Consider the following 14,034-nt stretch of genomic DNA (forward strand, 5'->3'; position numbering starts at 1 on the left):
CGGCCTGGACATGGACAGCCCAGGCTTGTGCTTGTCTAAACAGGCTGTGTGTTTGTGTGAGTGTCTGTGTGAGTGTAGGGCGAGGACTCATAGCATGAAGATGGCAGAGTCCTCTGCACTTACAGGGAACAGAAATGTACACGGAAGGTAATGGGGAAGGAAGGGAGAGGGAGGGTGGGGGGCAGAGTCCCTGCCCCCAGCCCACGTGACCAGAGAAGGCTCCTGCCCTGGGAGGAGGGAGGCTCACACACTGGGAGGACGGGCAGCAGATCTCACACGGTCGAGACGGCGGTGCCCGTGAGCGTCTCTGGAGCCCGAGCTCTTCTCACAGCGGGAGGCACGGAAAAGACAGCAGCCACCATGGAACACCCCTCAGCCCCTGCCCACAGAGGGCGCGTGCGCTGGCAGGGGTTCCTGCTGGCCGGTGAGAGGGGACAGGAGGATGGGAGACAGGGAGTGGCTGGGGTCTCCTGGGTGACACAGGGCTCTGAGAGGGGTCGAAGGGCTTCTGTTTGGACCTGAGGGGAGAGGACACTGAAGCAGAGCAGGGTGGGGGAGGGGGCTCGGTAACAGGAAAATCTCCGGATCTGGAAGTGGTGAGGGGCAGGAAAACCTCAATGACAGCGTTACAAGTAATTAATCTCTGAGCAGTAATTTCTAAAAACATGATAATAATAACAATTTCTGTCAGGGTGACACCAGAAAAAGCTTCACCAGGGGGTATAAATATTGTCCTCACCACCAACCTCAGAAGTGGGCAAATACACAGCAGGAGGAGGAGGGCCCTGGGAACACCCGTTCATTCACCCAGGGGTATTTGCAGCCTGTTCCAGGCACTGGGGTACAACAGGACCAGACAAGCCCCTGCCTGCATGGAGCTCACATTCCATGGGGAGGAGACAGACAGGAAAGATCTAGATGTGATGTCAGGTACCCACAATGCCATGAAGGGAACAGAGCAGGGAAAGGTCAGAAAGTGAAGATGGAAGGACATTAGAGGACGTGGTCAGGGCAAGTGTCTCCCTAGGACGCCCCTGAGTGTCAGCAGGGGTCTGAGGGCAGTGAGGGGCTGAGCCGGGCAGACACCTGGGGAAGAGTATTGGAAACAGAGGAAATAACAGGTTCAGAGGTGCTGGAGTAACGGTGGCCACGCTGCTGACCGTGACCATGGGACACACACACACACACACACACACACACACACCACAGGGCTGAGAGATGAAGAGACCTGCTCAGGATCCAGGGCCTCATCTTCCATCCCAATACATAAATCCAAATGTTGATCAATGTCTCCCTTTCCTCCTAGTCTCACTCTTAACCTTCTGGAGCCCGCCCACCACTGCCCAACTCGCTCTTGAATTGATGCCGGCCATTCCTATCAAAGGGAAGGATGTGCTTTTCTTTGTCTACAATCAGACTGAGAATCTTATAGGCTATGCCTGGTTCAAAGGGCCAATAGTGAACATCAGCCGCCGAATTGCATCCTATAGGATAGACACTAAGAGGAATACCACCGGGCCAGCATACAGCGGTCGAGAGATCATATACCCCAATGGATCCCTGCTGTTCCAGAATGTCACCCTGGAGGACACAGGATACTACACCCTACAAGCCCTAAATATAGATTTGCAGGCTGAACTAGTAACTGGACAGCTCCGTGTATACCGTGAGTAATTCCTCTCTAACCTCTGGGTGTCGAGTAGGATGAATTCTACTTCACACACGCAGACTGACAGCCTGGACTCTGTCCCCACCCCCTGCACATTACGTCCCACGTTGGGGCTTCAGTATTTAGTGCAGGACACACACAGTGGAGACAAAGTTCACAAGATCAGAGTTCCCTTCTTGGATTCCAGCCCCTGCAGACATTCACCCCAGAAAGAAGGACCAGTCTGATGGGAGCAACTCAGCAGAGGGAGACCAGTCTCAGTGCAGCCCCTGGGCCCCTCCCGTGACCATGAGCCCGAGAAAGACCCTGCAGAGCTTGTCAGGGCCTGGCCTGAGTGGCCCCCTGGGATCCTCCTGGAGAAGCTCAGCCCAGGCAGCCCCTCCCCTGTCCCCTGTCACAGGGCTGCTGACGCCAGGGACGCCGGGGATCGTGTGCCACGTTGGGTTTGGTCTCCTGGGCAGGGCTGATCGGGAGCAACGATTTCCCAGGTGCCTGAGCCCCGAGGCTCCAGAGCTGGTCACCAGCCAGGGCTCAGCCCCAGGAGCCACATCTGGGCAGGGGCGGGGCCTGGCCTTCACCTGAGACAGTGTGGAGAGCAGAGACAGACAAGGTCGTCGGCCATTAGCCTACGCCCTGGGGGACTTGGAGACCCCGGAGCAAGGTCAGCGTCCCCAGGGAGGGACAGCGGAGAGGAGATGCTCCTGGCAGCTCCTCATCCATCAGGTACCACACCAGGGGATGCTCTTTAGAGTCGATCATAGCGGATGCCTCTTATTTGGGCAGCTCCCCTGTCCCAAGACATAAGTCAGGGACTGTGAATATTTTAAGTTTAATTCACTGACAACCTGGCAGCCAAATCTTTATCTTATTTCATTGAGGGGGAACTGAGGCACAAGGAGATACAGTCACGACTCAGGGTCACACAGACGACGAGAAGCAGGTCAGAGTCATGTGAAGTCTGTCTGCAGGCACAGCCCTGTCCTCTCCTCCACCCGGGGCCTGTTATGCACATATAGACCCTGAAACCAGCTGTTGGTTCAGGTCCTTTCTTCTTAGGCGTCCCCAGTTCAGAGGGAGAGATTCTGGTCTGGGGAGTGAAAGCAAATGGAAAATTAACCTGGTTTTACTCTAGAACCAAATCACCTGCAGTAACCACCACAGTCAGTGCTGGGACGCCCAGGCCTCCCCCTCAGGTGGCCGAGCCCCCCCTTCCCTGCACTGGCCTTGAAAGCAGTTGTTTCCTCATGTGTTGGTGTCACTCCCACTGGAGTATAAAAGAAAGGACTTTGCTTCTCACTCCCCACTCCACACCTGCACAAGCTCAGGAACCAACATGTAACAAAGACTCAATTGCTTTTGATGCAGGAGGAAGGAATTATGAGTGAATGAATGAATGAATGGATGAGTGATTCATAATCTCCACTGATTCTGGAAGCTGGATGCAGAGTCCTAGGAGGTTTTGGCCACACCTGTCCCCTGTCCTTCCAGAGCCTGGGACCCATGTTGCATCCCTCTGACCACCTGCCCCCAAAGCCTCTGCAGGAGCCAAGTCTCATGGTGACGATGGGGCTGCTTGCTGCGGGAGGGTTTTCCTTCTCTCGACCAGCCATGGGCTCTTGGTCCCTGGGGACTCTGAAGTCACCTGTAATCCCCACTGCTCATCACCATGGACAGCTCTGTCTCTCTGCTCCTTCCCTGTCCCTCGCCTGCCTCCTCCTTCATTCTAGCCACGCTGCCCTGCTCTGCTCTGCTTCCTCCACCTTGAAGCCTCCCAGGATTCTCCCACTAACACCTGTGGCCAGGCCCACCCTCCTGGGCAATAGGAAAGGGCACAGAAATGAGTCGGAGCAGCAGCCCCTGGCTCCATCATGAGCCAGTTTCCCTGGTCACCAGGAGCACGAGTTTCCTCTGTGTCCCCGTCCAGGGCTACTTCCCTCCCTGATGCCAGCAAGAGGAACAGGCCACAGGACAGGGACTGTGACCCCTTGATCTGGTGTCCACGTGACTCAACCAGGGAGTCAAAGGCAGAAGCACAGGTCTGTCCCCAAAAGCTCTCGGGCTCACTTCACCCGACTCGTGACTCATCCTCGTCCTGGTGTGAGGCTCCCGTTCCTCCCAGTGGTTCCCGAGACCTTCCCAAGGTGGGGCTGGTGACCCTGTGCCATCTGATGGCGTTCTGCCTATTTCACACATGTGTGTCCTCATGCTGACACCTCACAGACAGTGAGATCCACAGGCCACTGTCCCTTCTCTTAGACGCTGTCCAATTTGGATGAATTTGCTCAAGATCTACCTCTGTTTCCTGAGTTAGAGAGAAAGGGAAGAACGCATGCCACGTGCCCGTGTGGGGGCTCCTCCCATTTCCCCGATCGTCCATAGAAATTGGTGACAGGGACCTTCTTCCTAAATTTGCTAACATAACACATATTGTTTCTACTAATTTGGGCTCATTCCTCCCTTTATACAACAGAGAAACCTAGACTTCCCCTCTGATCACTTCTGTCTCTTAACAGGACGCACATTCTCTCTCTTCCTGGGGAGCCACTGATTTCAAATCCACTGTAGCATCTTCCTTTCACCACAATGTGACCTGGTTGGACTGCAGAACCTGGTCTACTAACTTCAGTGCTAGACAGACATTCCTCTAGAAACTTGTCTTATCTTAGGTGCATTGAGAATGATTTTCGCATATTCTTTCACAATTTAACTTCTACTCAAATTTCTATCTCATAACTGTCTGCAAATGGTCCACAAGGGTCAGATTTTTCAACAAGTTCATGCTCCCCCACTTTCCACAAGTCACCCCTTCTGTATTTGCTATTGTCTAGCAGGGTTTCAGGAACAATCGACATGGTCCTCACTGCCCTCAGCAGTGGGAGAAGAGACATCAAAGACCAAGGGCAGAGAGCATGGCCCTGCCACAGCCAGCCAGCTCCCGCCGTCCCCTCACTCTTCTCTGATCATTTCTAGTCTTGAATATGCTCTCCCCTTAATGGGGTCACTATTCCATGTGAGTCACCTGAACAAACTGCCCCACCTCGCGGCTTTGCCATCTGAGTACTGAACTGACTGCCTGGCTCACTCCTGTCTTCCCATGTGTCATTTCTGCTCAAATGCCCAGTCCCCAGGCCAGGCAATCAGCTGGTCAGTGAAGAACCAGGACAGGCGCCAGGTGGTCTCTGACTCTCAGTCCTATGTCTTTCCGTGACAAAACCCTGATACTTAATTGACACTTGAGAAAGTCTGTGCTTTCTCCCAGACGTAGAGCTGGCGGCCTTATGTTCTCTGAACACTCAGAGCCTCATGCATTTGTCTTGTGATACACAGACCTGCCTTATTCTTTGAAGGACTCAGGTTGGCTGAGAGCTGACAGGTGCCGACTCTGATTGAAGATGCCTTTGGAGGAGTCAAAGGTGCCACACAGGGCAATGTTCTCTCTGTTATCTGCACAGCGGAGTTACTCAAACCCACCATCACAAGCAACTCCTCGGACCCCGTGGAGCACAAGGGCCCTGTAGTGTTCACGTGTGAATCTGAGATTCAGGACGTCACCTACCTGTGGTTGATCAACAGTCAGAGCGTCCAGAACAGTACCAGGCTGGAGCTGTCCAAGGACAGTAGGACCCTCATGTTATTCAGTGTCACAAGGAGTGACAGAGGACCCTATGAGTGTGAAATCCGGAACCCAGTGAGTGCCATTCGCAGTGACCCATTCTACCTGAATGTTCTCTGTGAGTAACTTCTGTTCCTACCTGGCCCAGGCTGCCCGCCCTAATCCACACTGCGAGAGGCCAGGCTACATCCGTCCCTCTCAGGTCCGAGTACACAGACCCTCACCCCTGGACACCCATACTAGCCATCACTCCCTCGCCCAGGCAAATCCGGGCAGGCCCAGCTTTGAGCTGAGACTAGGAGGGGACGGGCTGCTCCTGTCTCGAGAAGCTCGGGGTCAATAACCTCTCATGGGGGAAACTGGTTAATGTCTCAGACTCAGGCTCAGTGAACGCAGGGAGTTATGGTTGGGACTTTTTGAAAACTAGGTTGATCCAGCTCAAAAGGACAGTATGGCCTTTATACAGACAAGGAGTGTCCCTTTTCCTCTGATTACATCACATGTGGCTCTGTTCTGTTTGCTCCAGATGGCCCGGAGGCCCCCACCATTTCCCCCTCAGGCACCCATTACCGTTCCGGGGCAAACCTCAATCTCTCCTGCCACGCAGCCTCTAACCCGCCCGCACAGTATTCTTGGCTTATCAATGGGAGGCCCGAGCAATCCACACAGGAGGTCACTATCCCCAACATCACTCCGAATAATAGTGGATCCTAAACCTGCTTTGTCCATAACTCTGTCACTCGCCTCAATGGGACCGTAGTCAGAACTATCACAGTCTCTCGTAAGTTGCTCCCTGGACCATTGGCACCAGCTCTGGGGTGGAAGTGTGCCTGTTTTGCAGAAAAGAATCTGGAAGAAGTTATTTCCCATTTGCTAGTATTACAGGCAAATGTCAAATCTGTCCCTGAACCCTCCCACTACGTATCTGCAGACCTTCCCTCCCCTTGCTCTGATTTCTCATGGCAGATGTGGCTCCAGCCTGGATGAGGAGGGTTTTCTCTCAGTCCCAGAAAGCCCCATGTAATGGAGGGAGCCCTGCAGCTGAGGAAGGAAGAAGGGTCCTCAAGATCAAGTTCCTTTTGGTTGTTATTGAATTGCAGATATGATTTGCAAATATTCACTCCCAATCTGTGGGCTGCCATCACTCTTCATTTTGTCCTTTGATGCAGTTTTCCATTTTGATGTAATCCAATTTATCTATTTTTGCTGTTGTCTGTGATTTTGGTTCCCTATCTAAGAAATCATTGGCAAATCCAATTTCAGGAAGATTTTCTCTGTTTTCTTCTACCACATTTATAGTTTGACTCTTCTGTGTAGATTTTTGATCCATTTTCAGTTCATTTTTGTACATGGTATAAGGGAAGGTACCACCTTCATTCTTTTGCATGTGGATATCTAGTTTCTCGTTACCATTTTTTTACTAGAGTTTTTCCCCATTGAATGATCTTGGCAACCTTGTCAAAAATCATTTGACCATATAGGTAGGCTAGGGTTTATTTCTGGGTTTTCTATTCTATCCGTTGGTCTGTATGTGCGTCATTATGTCAAACCCACACTCTTGGTTACTGCAGTTTTATAGTCAGTTTTGAAATCAGAAAGTATGAGTCCTCTAACTTTGTTCCTTTTCAAGATTATTTTGGGTATTTGGGCTCCCTTGAGATTCCATATGAGTTTTGGAAATTTTAACTTCTGAAAAATATTTCATTGGGATTTTGATGGGGATTGCATTGCATCTGTGGATGGTATTGAGTAGTTCACGTGTGAACCTGAGATTCCGGCTGGCTCTCCATCATCTTAACAATATTAAGTCTTCAGATCCTTGAGCATGAACGGCTTTCCATTGGTCTGTCTTCTTTAAATTCTTTCAGCAATGTTTTATAGTTTTCTGTATACAAGTCTATTGCATCATTGGTTAAGTTTATTCCTAAATCATTTATTTTATATGCTGTTATAAATGGAACTGTTTTCTTACTTCCCTTTTCTCATCGTTTATTGTTAATGTGTAGAAACACAACTGATTTTGTGTATTGATTTTGAATCCTGCAACTTTGCTGAATTTGTTTATTCTAACAGTTCTTTTTGTGTGGAATCTTTAGGATTTTCTACATAGAAGTGTATGCCATCTGTGAACAGACATAATTGTACCCCTTCCTTTCCAATGTGGATGCATTCTATTTCATTTCCCTTGTCTGTTTGCTCTGGTGTGGACTTGTGTACTGTGGTGAACGGAGGCGGTGAAAGTGGCATCCTAGCCTTCTTCCTGGTCTTAGAGGAAAACTCTCAGTGTCTCACAGTTAAGTTTGAGGCTAACTTTCATATAAGGCCTTTATTTGTTTCAGTAGTTTCCTTCTGTTCCTAAGAGTGCCAATTTTTGTTAAATTGGTTACCACTAATCTAAAGATTTCCTTCCTCATGATATTCAATCCACAGATTAAGAAGTAAAAGTCAGAGAGCGAACCCTTTACATTGGAAACTCTTCTGTTCCTAAGGTTACAAGGACTGGGCGAACCTGTCCTCATTCGCTAATAAATTATTTCCTTCACAGGGACATTCAATCCACAGACCAGGAACTAGTGTTCCTATTCAGATTGAGAAATCCTTTAGATGGAACTCTTCAGGTCTAAAGTCATGGAGACTGGGTTCTGCCATCTTTATTGCCTAACAAATTATTTAACAAGAGGTAAACGCCTTCCCATTTTCTGTAAAGTTCCCTCGGCTCCAGAGATGAATAGAATTGGCAAGCCTGCCTTCCCTAACTTACATGGAAGTTTATATGAGGAGGAGGACCTGATCGTTTTTTAAGTCAAAGAAAGTTCTAGGAAATGATCAGTAGAAGTTCATGAAAGAAAAATTCCACCTGATGATGAGGATGCTGGACACGTGAGCTGAGAAGGGATTCCCGGTGCTGAGAGTACAGAGATGTCCAGGAGGACAGGTCAGGGGTCACCTCAAGGTGATCTGGGGTCAGAGAGGAGGCGCAGCCCCCTCCTTACGGAATGTCACCTGAACAATGATGCTTGTACATCTGCAGAGGTCAGGGCCATCGTCTGGTGACCTTTACAGAGCTTACAATGGACTGCGAGCGGCTGAGATCTCTGAGGAAGCAGCGTGGCCCCAGACCCACTCTCAGTCAGTCACCTCCTTTGTCCACAGAGCCTGTGAGAGAGCCCACCCTCCTAGCCAGCAAAGCCACAGTCACAGAATATAAGGACACTGTGGTCCTGACCTGCCTCAGATGACACTGGCATCTTCATCCAGTGGTTCTTCAGTGACCAGAGTCTGCAGCTCATGGAAAAGATGAAGCTGTCCCAGGACAGCAGCACCCTCACCCTAGATAGACCCTGTCAGGAGTGGGGAAGTCAGTATGATAATCTCCAATCCTGTCAGTTCCAGCAAAAGTGCCCAGATAAACCTGGATGTGATCAGTGAGTGACCTCTCCCACTTCCTCACACATGTATATTTTATGGGCAGGAGGTGCGAGATGGATGCAAGCCTTGAGGAGGTGGAAACCTCTTTCTGAGCCTGGAGATCAGCAGGGGTAAGAACCCCAGAATAAGACTAATCTCGTTATTTTCTTGGTCCTAATGCGCACCAGCTAGCTGACCTCGGGCAAGACACTCAACCACCTGAGCCTCGGTTTCCTCATCTGTAAACTGGAATAAAACAGCAAGATCTTAGGGCTGTTGTGAGGGTGTTTATTAGGCGGTTAATGAGATTAAGGCCCTTAGGGTCCTGCAAAGTCAGGGCTCAGTCAATGCTATCAAGTCGTATTTTTATGAATGTTATTAGCTGTAAAGTCTGGTGAAAATGTTGTTGAACACTTACCAGTTCTGTGACCGCCAGTGATTCATCAGGCACTTCGTGTCCTAGATTCTGTTTGTGCACAGTGGGGATGACACGCCACCCCTCGTGGGGATGGAAGGATCAGATGACATGAACAGAAGGTATTTCCCGCCCTGTCTGGTATAGTAGACCACTGAACACAGTCAGACCACTGAACACAGTCAGACCACTGAACACAGTCAAATAACATTTTTATTACTAATCAGCGTTGAGTTGGCAGGTAAGGGCCTGCCCTCTGAGACTGTCGGATAACGAAGGAAAAGAAGAAACACGGGGGAGAGACATCATGTGAGAAGGAAAGAGGAGTTAAGAGGAAAATGAACAGAAGGTGGGACTGGTACATGTAGGAGAATGTGCAGAATTAGAACAAATACAATGTTTCAAATGTGAGAAACAGAAAATGATGCAACCACCGGCAGTGGGGGTTTGGGAGGACGGTGTGATGACAACACTCACAAGCCGCACACACTTGGGGACAGTTTCTTCTCCCTGATGACAACACTCACAAACCGCACACACTTGGGGACAGTTTCTTCTCCCTAACCAGGCCCTTCCCCCTGTAAATCCCCGCGTAGTTACCCCTGAATGGACTTGGGCCTTCACCCCTCCCCCATTTGCCTTGTCCTTTCAGCAGAAAAAACCAGCACAGGCAGCTCTCCGCAGACTGTTGCTGGCATCGTGATTGGGGTCCTGGCCGGGGTGGTGCTGGCAGCCGCCCTGGGGTGTTTCCTGTTCCTCAGGAGGACTAGAAGGTACGATGGCATTTCCTCCACCCGAATCCCAGCTGACTCCAGTCCAGGAAGGAGGAGACCCTCTCCTCAGCTCCTGGGCTGGCTCTCCACAGCCTCCCGACTTGTCCATGGCTGTTCTCCTCTCACTCCATCCAGCTCCTCCCTCACCTGACCTGGCTGGTTTGCTCAACTGTTTCTTCATCTATCAATTAGGCACAATTAAGGAACCGTCCCCTCAGGATCGCCCTGGTTCAGCCCACGAACCTAGAGGCGTGCTGGCCGGTAGTAAGTGCTTAGTAAACCGACACCTCCTGTTGTTTATTGAAGTCCCCCCAGCCCTGCGAGGGGGATCTGCTGCCTCCGGATCTGAGGGTTGTCCTGGCCAAGATCACACAGCAGAGAGTGGAAGAGCCTGGACCGGCCGGTGGGGTTAAACGCCCGCATGTGGCTGGTTTGGTAACCACAGCCCCTCATGTGTGAGAGAAGAAATGGCCCAGCCAGGATAGCAGGTCCTAGGGTGTCCTTTATGCCTCTTGTCCAGGCTGATGGAGACAGAAGGCAGGCCACTGTCACTTTTCAGTGCTAGTGGCCTGAGGGGCAGGTCTGGCCACAGCAGGGACACCGCATTCATCCAGATACAACATGTATGGGGCTCCCCAGTGTCCTGCACACACAGCTGGCCTTGCTTTCCCACTGAGGACTTGACCCTTCGCTCAGTCAGACTCTCGCTATTTGATTCCTTTCCTGGGTCCTCAGTCCCTACTTTGGCAGCTTCCCCTTGAACCCCCATCTGCCTGTGAGTCCTTCCCCTCTGAGCCCAGGTCAGATGTGGCTTCTTAAGGTCTTTCCTCAGTTCCCTTTTCCTGGGCCCTTCCCCCTCCTAAACAGCATTGGTGGAGAGCAGAGGTCTCCACAACCTGCTTGGAAAGGAGACCCTCCTGTCCACTGTTCTGACACCAAAGCTGTGACCTCTCCCTGCACCCCTCACAAATAAGCCTGACCTTTCCTAGGGCCAGTGGCCTGCACGACCCCGGAGAGCATCGGCCCCCAGCCTCCACCCCTGGTGAGTGTCTGTTCAGCCTGGGATCAGTCGGGAGCCCCAGGGCCTGCCCCACAGTGTCCATTCCTGCCTGTCACCTCCCAGGGCTCTTCTAGGGAGGTTCTTATCAATGACTCAGCACAGGGGACTCCAACTTGCCAGTCATCCCTGACCTGTGGGGCTATGTCATAAGTCATCATTCACCCTCACTGAACCCTAAAATGCCAGAGGGTCTCTCTCCAAGAGATGCTCCTTCTCCCCTGTTTCTCTGGGAGCTGAGGACCCTGACCCTTCCTGGGAGGATGGCCCCAAGGTTCCTCACACCCTGGATGCTAACTCCAGTCTCTGTTCCCAGGCCGTGGTCTCTCCGGCACCTCCGCCTCCCCGGTAAGCCCATCCCCTCCCCGTCCCTTCACCCAGTGTCCTGGCTGCACAGATTCAGGGCAGGAGGACTATTCAATCCCACAGCACAGCACACGACAAGGGGAGCCCCGCCCTGGCCAGGAGGAGGCCCTGCTTCAGGAGCAGGACCACCCCACCCTGTCCTGAGTCTGCCCTGATCCCCTTGGTCAGCCTTAAGTGAACCCTGGAGTCCAGCCAGAAGCAGAGTGGGTGGTGGGAGCATTAGTCAGGGGTACCAAGCTAACAAGGGTGAGGGGGGCACAGCATGGACCAGGATTGGGATACAGAGCTACAGGTGTGGAGATGGCTGCTTGGGAGGCACTTCTCCTGTGGAGAAATGATCCCCCTCCCTCCCTGACCCCTGACACCTGATCTCCCCCCTGCCCCGCACAGGCCCCCCTACCCGGCCCCAGGACAGTTGTTCCCATCTATGAGGTGAGTGTGGATGATGAACATTCTGTCTCGCAGGCCCAAGAGCTGCCCCCAGCCTCACCCTGGTTGTGCTTCCAAGTTCAGGAAATAGCAGCGCAAAGGGGAAATCCGGTGGTGAGAGAGGGAGGGGCTAAGGGACAGATACCCCCAGCATAGGCAGGCCCCCATGGCCTGGGAGACGCTGCAGAAGTTCTGAGAGGGTTACAGGGCTCAGAGGCCTCTTCTTTTACAGGAATTACTACACCCCAGCACAAACATTTACTGCCGGATTGACCCTAAAGCAGAAGTGGCTTCTTAGTTTCCTCTGAGACCTACTTCTTCAGGACCTTGAAGAGGGGCCCAGCTGAGACCTCAGGCCCTGAATGGGGTCAAGAGCTGGAGCTTGAGCCACAGAACCGGATCTGACCCCTGAGGATATTCAGGGACCTGGGCCCGAGGTTGGGGACCCTCCTGATTATTGAAGACCCCAACAAGGCCACCCTGCGCCCTAAATGAACCAGATCAATTGTTTCATCACCCTGGGGGCTCCAGGAAAAATGATCAGGCTTGTGACCCACTGTGGACAACCTGAATGATCTAAATAAAGAGGACCTTACCCTTATTTGTTCTTTTTCTGCAAATGGGAACTTTTAGCAGAAATTCACCTGAAATGCTGGGTCCTTTCTCTCCAGAGTTACACAGGGAAAACATTTTCTCTAAGTTACCCCAAGCCCCATCTCTGTTCTCTGTGAGAGAAGAGGGGGATGGGTATGGAGATGGGAGGACCGTGCTAAAAGGAAAGGCAGAGATAAGAGCTGTGACCCAGCCAAGAGAGTACCCAGCTATCTTTACACTGCCCTGGTAACCAGGCCATGGACACTTCCCAGGGTTTGCCCCTTTGCACATGTGCACGGGGTCTCAGGAGCACAGAACAGGGGGCCATCTTGTGTCCACACAAAGATGTGCAAGGGATCTTCTTTGGGGTCATTGCCCACAGCCATGGGCAGGCCGCGCATTCTGGGTGGGGCCCTCTCCCAGTACCCCAGGGTCCTGTACCCTTTGGCCCTCCTCATCCAGGTCCTCGTGGCCCTGACATGTGCCCCTACAAATCAACTTGCTTATCCCCAAATCCAGGATCCAGGGTTCTGAGCCCTGTCCAGGGGTTTCTACTCTGTTCCAAAGACCAGCCCTCAGGACATCTTTACCTCTGGGGTACACAGATAGAGACTGTCATAGTAATCCAGGTGGGGAGGACCCAGAATTCATGCCCTGAGCAAGGCCTTCCCTGGCACTGTCTGTGACCTCTACCTCTCCACTTTCCATCAGTTTCTGTTGTTCTCCCTGACGTGGATCTCATTGAAACAGGCCTCCTCCCCAAAAATGAGCATCCCGGTCAGAGGTAGAGGGCTCCCCCCATCCCACCTACTTCTCTCCCAGGCTCTCATGGCAACAGGACAAAGTATCTCCTCCTCCACCTGGCCCATGGACCTTCTCCCACATGTGCCTCACCTGCAACCCCCTCCACACACCTGGGCCAGCAGTTCTCAGTCCTTCCCTGAGAGCCCCAGGATGGGTGCTGCTCCCACGTCAATTCAGAGCCCACAGTTCACAAGGATATTCTGCCATAGCCCAAGTATTGCTTGTCAGTGAGATGAGAGATGGGTAAAAAACCTACAAAGTCTCATGTCACAATTTAGCTCTAACTTACTCCTAACCCCGCTGCACACAGGTTGGATTAGACAAGGTGACACCTCTCTTTAGTTTCCTACTGCGGCTTTAGCAAATTACCACTAATTTAGCAGAGTCAGACAACACAAATCAAGGTGTCAATATGGCTGGTTCTTTCTGGAGGTTCTAGGGGAGAGTTGTGTCTTTGCCTTTTCAAGAGTTTAGAGACTACCTGCACTCCTTGGCTTGTGGCCCCTTCCTCCACCTTCAAAGCCAGCAGCATAGCATCTTGAAGTCTCTCTGTGCTCTGCTTCCATTATCACATTTTCTTCTCTGGCTCTGCCTCTCCTACATCTCTCTTTGACTTATAAGGAAATGACACTTATGATTATAAAGGGGCCACCCAGACAAACCTCTATAATCTCCCAATCACATGATCCTTAATTGAATCTGTAAGTTTCCTTTGGCAGTCGACAGATACACAGACTCTGGGGATGAGGATGTGGACACCTTTGAGGGGCTCTTGTTCTGATGAATACCTTTCAAGACCGTGTTCATCATCTTCGTTCACTACAAACTGCACGTGGGCAGCCTGGAACTGGTCATGCTGACTGTGGAGTCAGTTCCTGCAGCGACAGCCACAACAGCCTCATGCCC

The 14,034-nt window shown here is 51.6% G+C and overlaps 1 pseudogene; it reads left to right on the forward strand.

Annotated features, from left to right (window-relative positions):
- The first annotated feature begins 228 nt into the window (after positions 1–228).
- LOC117035115 (carcinoembryonic antigen-related cell adhesion molecule 6-like) lies at positions 229–12,341 on the forward strand (annotated as a pseudogene).
- Positions 12,342–14,034: the final 1,693 nt, after the last annotated feature.

Source organism: Rhinolophus ferrumequinum, chromosome 15 (assembly GCF_004115265.2).
Source record: "Rhinolophus ferrumequinum isolate MPI-CBG mRhiFer1 chromosome 15, mRhiFer1_v1.p, whole genome shotgun sequence".
Taxonomy (NCBI): domain Eukaryota; kingdom Metazoa; phylum Chordata; class Mammalia; order Chiroptera; family Rhinolophidae; genus Rhinolophus; species Rhinolophus ferrumequinum.